Here is a 15,866-nt window from a genome sequence, read left to right as displayed (position 1 = left end):
CAGGTTGCCCAGGTTCATTGTTGGTGGCAGCCAAAGGCGTAATAATGAATCACCTACACCTAACAATGGACTATTATATTGGTACAACCTGTGCCATGACATCCTGGAAACTGGTAAGTGGGAGGACAATCCAAACTGAAACTAACTTTAACTCTATGCACAGTCCATTGGGTTAAACATGTCTAAATGGTCACCATCTTCAGAGCAGTGCAGCAGTGAGTTTGTTTCTCACTTTTTTTTCCAGCACTGGACTTTTATTGATTCGACTTTTCCTTATGTGGAAAAACTGAAGGTTTTCTTCATTTACAATGAGCTGTTTTTATACATGTTTTGAAGGGAACGTATGATACGATCAATTTATTATTCACCTGCTGCGGTCACATCTCATTTCATTACCAATGTAGTTACTGGATAACGGTAAAAATAATAGCTTCACTCATTAAATGTGTGGTCTTTGCTCCCTTAATGTAGTGCCACTGCTCATTTTACCACAAGCCTGATGAGCCATATATTATATTTAATAAAAATGTAATTTAGTTTAATGTAGTTTGGTGGTGTTTACTTCAGATTGTGGGATACACAAATAAAAATTCAAGAATTGGATCATTGGTTAGAAACAGATATCAGTTCTGTCACTTAATAGAGATTCATTTGCTCTATTGTCTGTTTTTCATTTTGTTTGGATTTCTATATGTTGCCACCATTGTAAAGTGTACTGTTCCGATGCACTGCTTCAAAAACTTGGATTCATCAACATTACACGAGTGCTTTAACATGAAACCTACATTTATTTCTGTGCTGTAGTAAAAACTAAATTCATTAAAACCACTATCAGCTACAAACAAGAGTTACTTCCTCTGCAGCTTTGATAACTGTAGTGTACTACACAGTAAGTTCACTGATACAGAGTGAAATACACAGCAATGAAGGTGAGGAAATGAAGCATTAAATTGTCTCACATCAGAGGACTACAATCTTCTCAACCACAAGTAATTATGAGTTTTGGTCTCTTAATGTGAGAGCATTTCTCTCGAGAGCAGCAGACTGAAGCAGGAGAGGGAAAAAAAGCTCCTGAGTGTTGAACCTACTCTAGTCCTAATTACAGCTTCCTGTCTGTAGCTGCCAAGACCTGCAGAATGCTGCACAAGTGATCTTAGGCGCCCCCGAGGTCCCCTTCCCTCCCCATGTACCCAGACATCCAGCTCTCTTGCCCTAGGCCACACAGGAGGCCAAAGCTCATCCACTGACCCTGGTCAAGCAGGAGGAAAACAGCAGGGAGTAATTAGGCCAGAGGGAGCAGAGACAGTATGGGAGAAAGACAATACCAGAGAGAAATAGCAAGCAGGCACACATCTCCTTAAACACACAAAAATATGATAACTTTGTCAGGCCTTAAGGCCATAGACAGGTGGGATGGGTGTTAAGAAGAAATCCCCAGTATAGCAGTTTCAACATGTCTACCACAATGGGGCCAAGCAGAAAATATGCCATTTGACACCTGAAGAAAGAAAAAAAAGAACAATCAGGACAATACACAGCTGGCAAGAGGCAAAGGTATCAACAACCAAATGTCATCTATATGCACCACTGCACAAAAGCTCACTGTGGGCATGTGTGCCCCGGGCCATGTAGTTCATACATGTGTGTGCAGCTAGTTTACCTCACCTGGCAGCAATCAGGGTGTGTGCTTGAGTAGCTGTTGTGAAACAACATAAATGCGTGGCACAGATGGAGAGGCGGGGGTGGAGGACCGAGGTAGTCTTGTGAGGGTTACACAAAGAAATAGTACAAAATGGAAAACATGGAAGCGATCCGCTGCCAGACAACAAAGGGGCGCTAAAATGACTAAATGAGAGTTTGTAGGAGACAGTTGTCAACATAAAAATGTAAAGAGCAAAACCAAAACTAAATGTGAATGGTGGGAGAGAAGAGGCTTTTGTAATAGGTGAGAGGAGATTGATTAAATGTTTTCCAGCCATTTGTCCACAGGAAGATAATTATGTGGTTTGTGACCTGCATGAAAGATAAAAATAGAGAGCGAGTGAGCAGTGAACAGAGAGGAAATGTGTTGAGAGTAGCTGATGACATCTCAGTACATACAAACTACCACCGCACACATGCATCTTTAGTGCAACAAGTGGAAATTGGTCAAATGGAAATCAGCACATAATCACAAGGCCTCTAACATATGTTGGGTCAAAATTGAACAAATGAATGTCAGTCAATAAAAATGTATTATTTTGTCTAGTTTTGTGACTATTATGGCTAAAATCTATTTTATTTTATATAAATGAATGGATTTATTTTTAATATGAGAAAATATTAATTAATATTAATCAAAATTGACTGAGGTCTACAGAGAAGACCAAAACCCAAACACTGCAATTCTCACTATAGAGGCGCTGGAACAAGGTTGTGATGCAGCTACTGCATAACTACCACAGATTGTGGTTTGGCAACCTGACTGGTTGCAACTGGTGCAAACTGGAAGCCCAAAACATCATTAAGGACACCAGCCACCCCGCTCATGTGCAGTTCTCATACCTTACATGTGTTAAGGCCAAGAGTGCCAGAGCACAAATATTTCGTATTCGTATTTTTAACAAATATGACAATAAATTGAACTTGAACTTGACAAGGACTAAGAGCTTTTATATCCATTGCAGTTTAATCCATTCTCCATTGACTTTGCACATTGTCTAAATCAGTGTTTCCCAACCTTTTTTGGACCAGTGCCCACCTATTCATTATCCATTATACCACACCCCATCACTTAAAATAAAGATACGTTCCCTAAAGGTTCTGTAATGATTTTTTTTAAATAGCCTTTAAAGAACATTCTTGGAACATATGTGAATGCAATGTCTTTACCACTGTCAGTGTTCTTAAACGCATCACACTCAAGAAAACAAGGCGAGGTAACAAGGTAATTAAGATCATGAAAGGCAACCTCTCCTTTGGGCTATAAACAGACATTTGAGAGATGTGGAATCTGAGCCAAGATATAGACAGGTATGTGGGGTTTATATTAACTTGACAGTGAGAGAGCAACAGAGAGAGAGACCTGCCAGTGTGTTATTTTCACTTTTGCATATCTAATGACAGTACTTCATATCAAGCTACCCTTCAGAATGGGATTACTTGATATTAAGGCTAATTTGAAATGTTACATATGTATATTTTCATTGTTCCAGGTACTTCACAAAAACAGAAATCTCAAGATATGCAAAGGATGCATTAATGGTAGAGGTAAGGAAGATGGAATGAATTTTGATGAGGCACACATCTACATCCTCAGAGACAGAAATGAAGACTCCAGGGGTGGAGGCTGCAGGGAAAGCACAGCAGAGCCAGGTCCTGACACTATAAGTGCATGGGTTGAAGTGCAGACCTACCTCAGTGAGCCAACTATTCGGCACTTCTCTGTGCTGCAAAGTCAACCAACCCAGACTGCCCTCTTTGGCAGTCACAGCAACTAAATTTCTCTGTGCACCTTAAACAAGTGTGGAAAGCAAGCTGCTCTTCAGCACAGCCTCCGTTATTATTGATGAAAGGAGGAGCAGGCTGACAGCTGAGAAGGCTGAAATGCTAATCTTTTTGAAGAAGAATCTGCCCCTCATGTTAAAGTGAACAAGCTGAAGTCACATAAGGACTGTAAAAAAGATGAGCCAGTGGTTTGTTTGATAGTTTTTAAAAGGTCATGCAGCTATTGCTATGTCTTATAATTTCAGGGGAAACCTTTTTATATTTTATTTTTCCATGTTGTGAAGGAAGGAAAGACAAGAAAGAAACGTTAGACCTTGTACTGTTTATACCGTTAGATTTTTTTTTTCAATGAAGCTAACTGTACATTTTATACCATGGATGCTATTAATTTTAGTTAATAACTTTATTTAAGTAAGTCACTGGGGTATGGGCTACACTTTAAACTTTGTAAAGTGTAAAATATCATTTTAAAAAGATCTGAATGTTGTTGACCAATCAAAAATGCTGATAGTTAGTTAGATAGTTAAAACGTATAAATAAAAAACAGCAGCAGTATTATGAAACTAAGTCATGTTGTGGGTTATGTATTTCTTCCTTTAGGGGAGCAGAATATTTATTTGACAGTTTGAGTATGATGTTTTCTTGATGGCTATGTTAAGCAAAGTGCATCCATACAAATGTATTAACAGCTTAGCTGTTTAGAGAGGGCTAAAGAGGGTATCAACAGATGGTAAAGGTTGCAGTATCGGACATGAAAAAGTGGTATTGAGCCATCCCTAAACATGATGTCTGTCTTGTCAGCATATGACAACTGCCAGCTGATGTCAATTTTAATATATGTTGCTTGAAATTAAAACTGTTGATAATTAGGGATACAACTAACAATTATTTTCATTTATCAATTAAGCTTCAAATATTTTTTTGACAGCATGTGTCTAAAGCTCAAACATATTACAATTATATTTAAAAAAAATATTAAAATCAATTATCAAAATAGTTGCAGCTGGCTCTGACAAACCGACTTGTTTGAGCATTGTTATAATGACACTGTATCACTTTGGGGGAGCCAAAAATAGAACCAGAACAGAGTAGAATAAGGACACAATATCTATAGATGGATTTACTTATTTTTATAACTACATTCTTTGGGTCCCAGCATTCCCTGCTGTTGCCTGCTGTAATATTCTAAGCATGTCTGCAGTACAGGCATTGCCGGAGGTGACTGAACTGAACTCCAGCCACTATGTGACTGCCAGGTAAGTGCTTAGACAGCCCTTGAGGGAATACAGCCACACAGCATCTCACTGAAAAGTGTTCAGTCCACTTTACAATGCCCTGCTGAGGGACCGCGGTGGGGAGGCAACGGTATGGATGCTTTGATCACAACCAACTTGAAAAGTTTCTTATATAAGCCAACAGCAGTTTCAATAGGAGGTGAAGGTTCTAGCTTTAGCATAAAAACATAAAAGGCCACATTAACTTTACAGGAACACAGTTCACAGTAAATGGATAGTGTGTGTGAAGAGGAGGAATCAATGTTCAATGTTACATCAATGTTGCAAATGTTTGCCTGTAATTAAGCAGAAAATAGACAATTGACAGTGAGTGGGTAGAATCTAATAGAGTCAATACAGACTGATAAGTGGTGTTTAAGACTGGCATCAAGAGACAAAAAAGAAACTATGACCTATGATCTTATAGGAAGGCATAATAGAATTGAGGTATTTAGACCTAAAAAAAAAAAAAGGGGGCTGTTTCTGCAAGAGAACATGATGTCCTTCTGTATTCGGCACACTGCATGGCTATTGGATGTGCACATTCTCTCAAATAAAACACTGACCGAAGGGCTTGTTGCTCATAAAATATTGAGCCCTCAGGAGTGAGGTAGTTCTCTATCTAAAAAATAAAGCTGTTTTCCTTTAATATTCACCTTGCAGCATTTCAAGCAGCAACAAGCTAATACTATCTCTACAAGGTGAAAAAAAAGAAGAAAGATAGGGCCACTTAGAATCTGTGCGTTCACAGACATGAGCTTTAACTACATGGTCAAAAGAGACATTTTTGATGGCTGTATGTATGTGTGAGTTCCATTCTCTGTGGACAACGAACAGACATGAAATAGAGAGTGCTCCATGTATGAAGAGTGAGAAAAAACATGTTTTCCAGGCGGGTATTACATGAGGGAGACACAATTAGAAACAGAGTAGTTTGAAATTGTGTGGTGGGTGTCCACATACCTTTACTGTGGGTGCACCTTTATGTGTAGGGACCAGAGTGTATTTATAAGCTTGACCTCAAGTGGAAGGTTTAAGCTGTTTTTTTTGGGTGAACACAACCAAGTCATATGGTCATCATACTAAGGGCATATGTATACTTACACAAAGTGCCATTCAATTCACTTAACAGCATCTGAAACGCCACCAACCCACACCTTTAACACCAGAATTTGACTGCATTTGACAATTACAATTCAATTCAGGTGGTGCAGAGGTGAGAACGTAGGCAGGATTTGAACAAGCTTTCCTTTGTTCTTCAAACTTATTTACATTGTGCGTTCATACATACCAGTGTTACACGAAAATTAATCAAGGAGGAAAATTGTTATGAAAGGCGGTAATTCAAAGGCCTCACCTTTCAATGTGTTCATTCAGGACAAGTAGGAACTTGTTTCCCAGCTTCCATTTCAAACTGAAGCCGTCAGTTTGTTCCCTATCACAGAGCTGCTGGTGGTGTTATCAAGTCTGATATGAGACAGAGGGGACATCATGCTAATAACTCAAATATTTATTCATTTTCTGTGGCAGTAAACACAACCCACTGATAGGTAGGCCTAAGTGTGCTATAATCAGAGCTTTACAAGATAGTCAGGGCTGACAAGTGACAACCGTAATGTTAAACAGCAGCGGTTAAGGCTTTATACTGGCACTCTCCCACAGACACAAACACACTAGAAGGCCTCTCATAGCACAGCCGCTAGCTCAGCTACAAGCTTTTTTTTTTTGTTTGTTTGTTGTTGTTTTTTTACATAGATGTGCTTCTAGTGACTGTCAAAGTTCCAGCAGACTCTCCATACAGAAGTGAGAATACTAATGGTAAAGATGAATAGATTTTAAACAACCAGGATGACAATAATAATAATAATAATAATAATTAGAATGCATATACATTCTCAGAGAGACATCTGTAGTACACAACTGAAGAAAACATAAATAAATCCTAAAATAAGACAAAAAGATATAAACTTGTGAAACAGTAATCATCTCACCATATGAAGTGCTACACATGGTGTGAGACAGATGTTACACAGATGATATTAACCATCACAGTAATACCTTTTCCTACATTTTGACTTGCAAATCAAAATTCTGCAATTCACATCTGAAAAGACCCTGTCTGATACAGAAATGGCTGAGTGTAATTTAATCCTAGGAGCCATTTTTCACAAATGGAATTGCAGTTACAAGACTGTCATTAACGATGAGGCCTTTGTACCGGTATTGATCTTGTACTTTCTTTTTAGGGACTGCTGTAAAATGAGCCTTTTAAAACATAGCCAATTCAAGGCATACTATTTCTCTATATACTGCTGCACTTTCTCATCTCATATTGTCTGGAGATTACTTTTTTTAATCACACAAGAAAAATGAGAAGAAGAAAATGAGAAGAGAGAGCAAAGGCAGACTGGGATAGCCACATCAGAAGTCACTTGAAATTCTGAGATGAAAATTGAACTCAAAGAAGCAGCATATGCAGAGGCTAAATGGACCGCGTCTCTTTTTCATCCCCTTAATGAACCCCCTGCTACAGGTCTACTCTGCTTTAGCCTCAGGGGGCAATGAGGTTATTACCATGTAGGACATCAAACTTCACCCTGTGTAATTACACTGCCAGCATCCCGGCTCTCTTAAGGGTCCACTGCAGTTCATCACATCTTGAAACCCCAAAGTGTAGCTGTTAAGAATAGCTTGTAGACTGAATGGCTGGCTATCTAAGCCCATATAAATGAGCAACTGAAGACAGGATGATGTCAAAGCTAGAGAAAAGCTGTTTTATCCAATATTCTGTGTTTCACATCTGCCAGTGTTGCTACTTCAGTAGCATACTAGTCTATGGGCCAGCAAGGATCTGAGAGTATCTTTGTTTAGATACAGTGTGTTTGCTCTCTCTGATGGTTGGAAGTATTATTACCCTTTACTTCTAAGTCAGAAGCTCAAATTTCAGGGGTTAACCCTCCCATATATCCTGCCAAACTCTAATCCTGCCGTTGCTCCAACATGATGACATAATGAAAGGCTTCCTCCTCCCTTCACTTCCACTGCTCACCTTCTTTCCTTCCCCCACATCTGCCTTGTTCTGTGACCTACATTCAACTGTGCTGCTGTGCATGCAGATGTTAATGCAGACATGGCTCCAGTGACTGTGTTAGTGTCTATATGCTTTTATTCTAAAGTCAGTCATTTTAACATTATATCTAACCAACACAAATAACTGAATTATTAATGCTTTCACTACTGCATCTCTTTTCAAATATATATATGTGTGTGTGTGTGTGTGTGTGTGTGTGTGTGATTACTTAACCATGTATCTGCTTGCCTGCATTTTTGTGGAAATTACTTAGTACCAGCAGTAGATCAACTAGTTCACCACTGGCACCTAGCATGTGAAGCTGAGAACACACTGTGGGCGATACAGCTCATTCCAGCCATCCAACTGCCTGCCAATCACATACACTGGAGCATGCAATCGCATGACTGCATGCACGCATACAGATGCACAGCTAAGTACAGACCAGCTTTGGGACCTAAGGTACAGAACAAACGTGAGCTAAAAATACAGTGCAACACAAATAGAATTTCAGTTATATCTCCTAAAAAGTACAATGGTCAAATGGTGACACACAACAGATAACACAGGCAAAAGAAAAAAAAATCTGGGTAAGCTTATCATTTCTTAACTCTAACAGCTTACAGGGACTTGATGTGCTCGCTGCTTTTAGTCGATTAACAGAAAATTAATTGAGATCTAGTTTGATAATACAGAGTTTCAGCAAAAACGTTAAACATTTACAGGTTTCTGCTTCTCAAATGTGATAATTAGACGCCTTTATTTGTCAAACATAACAGTAAACTGATTTTTTTTGGACTGTTGAACAGATAAAATAAAACAAATCATCTTTGACTCTGGAAAATTTAACTGGCCTTTTTCACTATTTTCAGACATTTTATGGACGAAATGCTTAATCAAGAAAATAATCAGTAGATTATGCAACAATGAAAATGTATGCACTCTGAACAATCTAAGTTTTTACTAGCTACACAGCAGCAAACCTGCAGCACACTTGCCATTACCAATTGAAGCTGAGCACTGACTTTTAATCATCATTCCTTGGCTCCCAAGAACTATTTATTATTAGGGAGCCATTGTCCCTATTGTTATTGTGTTGTTCCTTTATTCTACTGCCTCTTTGAGCCTCAATTTGACCCCCTAACCATGCTCAAGAAACAGTAAAAGGGCCACTACGCCTGATAGGAATGTCATAGAAAGATCACACCAGAACTATTTCTTTTGTCTTATCAAAACTGTTTTCATTAATATGAGCCTGAGCCTGGCATTTTTGCTAGAAATAATAACTACATTTTGTTTAATTGGTTATCATAATAATCAATCAACTAATCATTACGGTTTCAATACATGCACATACAAACAGGAAAACATCAGACCATGTTCCTCATTATGTGACATTTTCATAGTAAAAAAAGTTGTCTTTCATCTCATTTCTCTCTTACTGGTATCGGGATCAGACCCATGAGGGAGGGCTTCATGTTGCTGTAATACCAGGTCTAGCAAGGTCAGACCAGAAAGTACTAACTCCATTACAGACTGATCCCACTGAGGCAGATTAAGTCTGTCCTGTCCCCTGCTATCCTCCTTCAACCACAGCACCGATTATATCAGCAGAGCAAAATTGTCTATTTTTGCAAAGGCGTGCTTTGAAACCCATTAATCTTGCTCTGAGGAAGCAACTACACCAAATAATGGCCAAGAGGTGCAGGAAGGGAGAAGTATCTCACACACACCTGTCACAGTCCATCTGCTGTAGAAAATTCCCACCTGATCCCCAATGCAGAGAAGAGACGACTAGTTCTACGTGCTGCAACTATATGTACATGCACGCATGCACACAATCAGCCTTCGTTCTGCAGAGAGCACTGCAGACATCCATAGCATAATACTAAGATGACACCTGGATGCACACATACATACACACCGGAACATGGTGACTGCACTATCAGACCACCATGTGAAGTGTTCATGCGCCTTGTAATTGCGAGAGCAGAGGATGTTTCATTTAAAAATCAGTCCTGACACAGCGCTTCAGAGAAAACAAGCCTGACTCACTCATAGTGAGTAACAGGCATGAAAAAGTCATCAGACATCCACTGGCTGCTGAACATCTAAACAGGGGCTGATTTTAAAGTTTAAACCTATAACACAGCCCATAAAGTGCTCAGCAAGTCATAGTCACAAGAAAATAAGTTATAATACTAATATTTGGTGTAGAAAGTAGCTTCCACTTTAAATCAGTTTACACAGAGCCAGGAAGAGTTGAATCACCCTGACCTTCTGAGCACATCATCTTCTGATAAATGACAAAGGAGAGCAGTTCTTGATGAGAGGCTTTCACGGTGCATAGAGCCCTCTCGAATACAGCCTGCCAACAGCAAGGTCCTATGAAGGAAATGCAGCTCTACACCACCTCACATTATGGGCCATAAATACAGCTGGGAGCCCTGATGTCCACAGCAGGCAAGTATTTGATGTGGGAAAGGAGAGAAAGTCCACTTAAAGCTAATTTCACTGTCCATTCCTTTTCCTGTGGAGGCTGAATGGACACAGCAAAGCTCGTACTATCACTCTCACAACTACAGTACAGACCCTCACTATATTTCTGAGCTAGACAGAGAAAAAAATACAAAAGAAATAAAACACAATTCTTTGGCCCAGACCCAAAGTAAGATCTTACAGCCACACAGGTTCATACATATGCTGATGCTTCAAAAAAAAAAAAAAAAGAAAGAAAAAGATGCTGACAGGATTTATTCATATCAGCATTTCACACACTGGCTGTTGTGTTTGAGGAAAAAAGAAAAAATCATGCTTGACTGCCCAGAGAACAAGTCCACTAATCTGGAGCTCTATAGCCATTTTCACACAGCTTAACCCCTCTATAATCTGCCTGAACTCTGGACACTTACTTCTAAACATGGGCTAAGATTAGCAGCCTATCACAGATTTATAGTACAACTTCGAAAGCTACACCACAATAAGCTGCTCAAACATCCCATGTCCCTGTCTGAGAAGCTGCAAAAGAATGGAGCAGAGCAATATACCATCAGCACAAAGACACACACAAATGAGTGCCTCAACAACATCCCTCAGGAAGTTTACAATCGTGTGAAGATGGCTAATTACGTCCATGTGTTTCTCACGAGGAGTCCTGTCCTCTGAGCGCTCACACACTCAGCCAGGAGTGAGGGGCACAGCTGGTCTTGATGACTCCGGAGCTGCAGCTTTTGAAGGCTGAGCTCAGATAACTGCTGCTCTGGTCAGTGAGCGAGCATCTGAAATTACACCTGCCCTGCCCACTCCTCTCTAATGTATCCCCACACACACAGTCTGGAACAGATGAAAAATAAAACTAACTCGAGCTTCGACCAACAGTAAAAATTATATATGAGCATTTTAGGATTAACTAAAAAGAGGAGGACTGAAATCTTTAAGCCTTGCCATTTCATTTGGACTTTGTGTCTGGGTAGATATGACATGCTGAGTGTTGAAATTAAAATAAGTTGAGAAAAGCATCATTTTTTTAATTCATACCTAAATCCAATTTTTCCATCAATATTAAATTACCTATAAAAAATAAACGAAACCTTCAAACCCTCCCATTTTTAGTTAACAATTTCTAACCTCACCTCTTATGTGAAGCAATATCATCTTATTGTTAAATCAATGTGGCTGTTCTGAGTAGCCTCAAGGCTACAGTGGGCCAATATTTTAAAAGTGTTTTATTGTTCTGCTAGTAAATGAATCGAACAGTGCACGTCTGTCTTTCACAGACAGACAGTCTGCATCCTTTTACAGTGTGGACAGTAAAGAAACGTGTCCTTGAACCATAACGCTTGCCATTTCTTTCCTGGAATCCATTTTCTGATCCCTAAACATGAACACACCAATGAGAATCACATAATATCAGGGGAACTGCAAATTCAGTCATCACACCTTACTGGAATTTATTGTCAATTATCTGATTGAGAAACCCTTTTCTCTCTCTGCTGGCTTGTCCACATAAATCACCTCCTCCCCAGACTTCCTCTGGTCCAATGCTAATGAAAGCAGTCAATCTTTGATTAAAGAATTTAACTCCATTATTGGATTATCACTAACTGTAGCAATGCATTTCATTAGTTAGTATTTTTGCCTTAACAGGATATCTCACTGCTACTCAACCTCCAAAAAAGGTCCTTTTCAACCCACTGACTGGTGTGTTTCATTACAATGAAACATTTCAGCTGAAAAAGTGTGAATGAAAATCCTCACACTGTTTTAAAGAGACAACTACTTTAATTTCTCCTTGTTTACCCCTTCTCAGCTAGCTGCAGCTGCCTGTCCCAGTGTACTGCTGTGTACATCAACTCCACAATAATCAGGAAGGCTGTGAGGAACTGGATAAACTGAAAACAAACAGAAACTTACAGAAACACAGCAGCATATGAGTTTCACACTCAATAAGATGAAAGATTTTGAATGCATTGGCTTTATAGGACAATACTGAGACCACGAACCAGCTGAACACAACGTCAGCAACTCTTGTGTGAAGCAATCAATGAGACTTTGATTTGATCTGAGGTCATTTATTTCAAAACAAAAAAACAACATTTCACTAATTCACCTCCCAATCAATTAGACATACTTTAGAGAGTGGTACGAGCACAGTGTTTGATAGATAGATAAGGTAGATAAGATTGATAAGATAGATAGAAAAAGGGGGTGTGACGTCATGATTGACAGCTCAGACAGCCGCTCTCAAGCTCTCCGTCAGGTTGCAGGACAGCTGAGGGGACACGTCTCATGGGCTGTCATTCAACTGCCCAAATACTACACAGACTCTAAATGACATCACACAAGTAAGACAGCAGATATTTTGGCTTCACTTTTGCATAGCGACAGGAAGTGGAAACGCATTGTCCATATTTATACAGTCCATGGTCCAAACATGTTGATTTGTAATCACCAATCTGCAGAAATTGTCTGTTTCCCATATAACTTGTCAGACTTTGATCAGGTTGGTGGAAAAATGGAAGAAAATAGAGTCTGTATAGAAAATAGCTGCAGATATGTTGTGCAGTGGTTTGCTATGAAAGGACTTAAGTGGAATACAGTGCAAAGAAAGCAGCTTTCCTGCACACCTGTCCTCTCTCTAAACAGAGGATATGGCGCCATTTGAGACAATAAATATCCAGCTGCAGAGACAAAGAGGTGCCAGCCATTTGAGCAGCGGTAATTAGATAGTCATGTGTAAAAGCAATAATGCAGATGTTAGAATCACAACCCTTTTGGTGTGTGTGTGTGTGTGTGTGTGTGTGTGTGTGTGTGTGTGTGCATCTATCAGGTATTCATTTGCACATTCATAATGCATTGTTAAGAGTGAGTGCCATCATCTCTGGCTTCCACTCTTAACGATGGCCATGAAAGAAAAGGTAGTGAAAAAGAAAAGATGAATAATTTAGCTAGTTTTACATGATGTGCATGCACAATCTTTCTGCTCTATCCCCAGGGGTTAAAAAACACCGTCCACACAGTTCAACTTCTGTCCTCGTCATAACCCCCAAAAAAGCTCCAAGCACACACACTGGTAAAAACAGAGCATGCAGAATTAAGCAGCAGCTGCATACACAAACAGAATTACACTTTTGTGACACAATGTCACCGTCACCCCTTGAGAAGCTTTGTGTTTTCTTCCCTGTGCTGTTTATGCTGCACAGGGAAGAAAATACCAAGAACAGACTGCCTTTGATTCCAGTAGTGAGAAAGCATTTGCGTGTGTGTGTGTGTGTGTGTGTAAATGAATTTGGGTTTACTCTCATCCTGCTGTTCCTGAAGGTGACGAGGCCATGTGTTTCGGTGACATTGGGATAAACAGCTAGGAGTTATAAACTTTCACTTGCCCAGTAGGTGATACCAGGCAACTTCAAAAAGGCAAAAAACGCACTACAAACCCCCCACACTGAAAAAACAGACAACACTTAATTGCCCTTGACGCTTGTATGTTTCCCTGTGCTTTAAAATGCCCTCCATAATGTGACCTGACAGCAATTAGGAATGTATCATGTTTTTAAGGCTTAAAAACACATGGTCAAATAAATGTAACTAATTAAACTGCTCCAAACAAAAGCCAGCTCTGAAGCACTGATATGACACAGGGAAATGGTGCTAAAATGAACTCTCCATGCATTTCCCCTTCAAATGTCAATGTCATGTTACAATAGAAATGTACAAGATGTCTAACATTAAAAAGCATGCATTACAGTATGCTGTCTGTATATTATCCATAATGCTTGAAACATGCATTCCTCTGCACCTCTTTTGTTGGCCTGGGTGTTCTGTTTTTGTATGGGAGGGGGTTCACCATGTGCATCAAACTGTTTAACAGCAACTGGGGGTCAAGGGAACAATAAACCTCTGCATCTTCCTCTCAAGTTGTAGAGCAGGCCTGGCTTCGCTGTGAATGAACTGCTCCTCAAGCGTGGAGAAAACCCTTTTTTTTCTCCTCTCTTTTCTTTAAAAGGACTCAGGGGCTCTGATAGTGAGCCAGTTGCGCGGATTCACCCAACAGGAGAAACGTCATTAAGTGACCTACTAATACTCAGCTGCATCTGTCAATAATGGTCCCCGTGATTATTAAAGCTGTTTTTTTTCTGTGTGAAACCCTTCAAAAAAAAAGAGGCGCGCCGTGACTGCATGTACCGCTAGTTAATGAGCTCTGTCTGTGATCATCACGTTGAAGTAACGAAGACAAAGGGTAAAAAAAAAACTGCATTTTCCATCCGCGTGTTTAAATTACAACAATCCTCATTTATTCAGTCTCCTTTTTTTTTTGCCAAACATCGCTGCATGCACATCTCTCCCTGCGCTGCTCTGCGTCCTGCACAAAAGCACCAAATGCAGATATGTATGGAAATCCTGCAGAAGGCGAACAAAGCCTTACCTAAAAACTGTGACTGTCTTCACTGAATGCTGCTGCTGCCGTCCGGCCGGCGGGCCATATTCCTCCCGTTTGCCTTATTACACAATGGGTATGCGGCTCGTTTTGGCTCCCTATTCCCTGTAAAGATACCCACTACTACTGAATGGAGCGGAGATGGGATGTGTTGTCCGTCACATTGTTGCTGGCCCTTTTATTTCCCATCCACATCTGAGTTTGAGGGGCGGAGTCAGCGACCGATCAACGCTTGGGGTTTTTTTTTTTGGGGGGGGGGGGGTTTCAGCGAGGTGGCTTGTGGGCCTGGAGGAGAGGAATGAAATGGCACACATTCAAATTACACAGAATAAAAGCTAGACAGGTCTGTCCAGTTCTGAAGAGAGGGGATTTAAAAACAAAGGAGATTTTTTCCATGCAGTCATTTTGACATGTCATGCATGACACAACCTGTCATTGTCACAAATATGTTACTAATAACACTGATTCTCTGTTGTAATCTAGTGTGTTGTAGCCTAATTGATGTGCTATTGAGGGTTTGTGAAAAGTAATTAGTATCTGGGAAGTTGAGATACACTGATAGAAGCAAGAGAAAAATGGCTGAAAATTGAAACTTTAGCAAAAACTGGAACTGAATGACATGCATGGCATTAGCTGTCACAGTACAAATATGTTACTAATAATACTAAGGCTCTGTTTGAATCAAGTGTGCTATTGAGGGTGTGTGAAAAAAATAGTATCTGAGCAGGGAAGTTGAAATACACTGATAGAAGCAAGAGAAAAATGGCTGAAAATTCAGACTTTGGCAAAAACTGAAACTAAACAAAAAAACCTTATCTAGGCAAACTTAATCAACTAGTTCAGGGTCTGAAGGTGTTGTATGAAAAACTGATTGTAACATTAGCTACTTTAATTCTGTTTGACTTTTGTTGCTGAGGATATCCATTTGTGTGTGTGTGTGTGTGTGTGTGTGTGTGTGTGTGTGTGTGTGTGTGTGTGTGTGTGTGTGTGTGAGCGCACGCATCACATTGTTGCTGGCCCTTTTATTTTTATCATGCATCAACATCTGAGTTTTGGGGAGGAGTTAGCGAGGGCTCAGGGGGAATTTTTTAGCAAGGTG

This window comes from Scomber japonicus, chromosome 11 (assembly GCF_027409825.1).
Source record: "Scomber japonicus isolate fScoJap1 chromosome 11, fScoJap1.pri, whole genome shotgun sequence".
Taxonomy (NCBI): domain Eukaryota; kingdom Metazoa; phylum Chordata; class Actinopteri; order Scombriformes; family Scombridae; genus Scomber; species Scomber japonicus.
Note: the sequence above shows the minus strand (reverse complement) of the source record.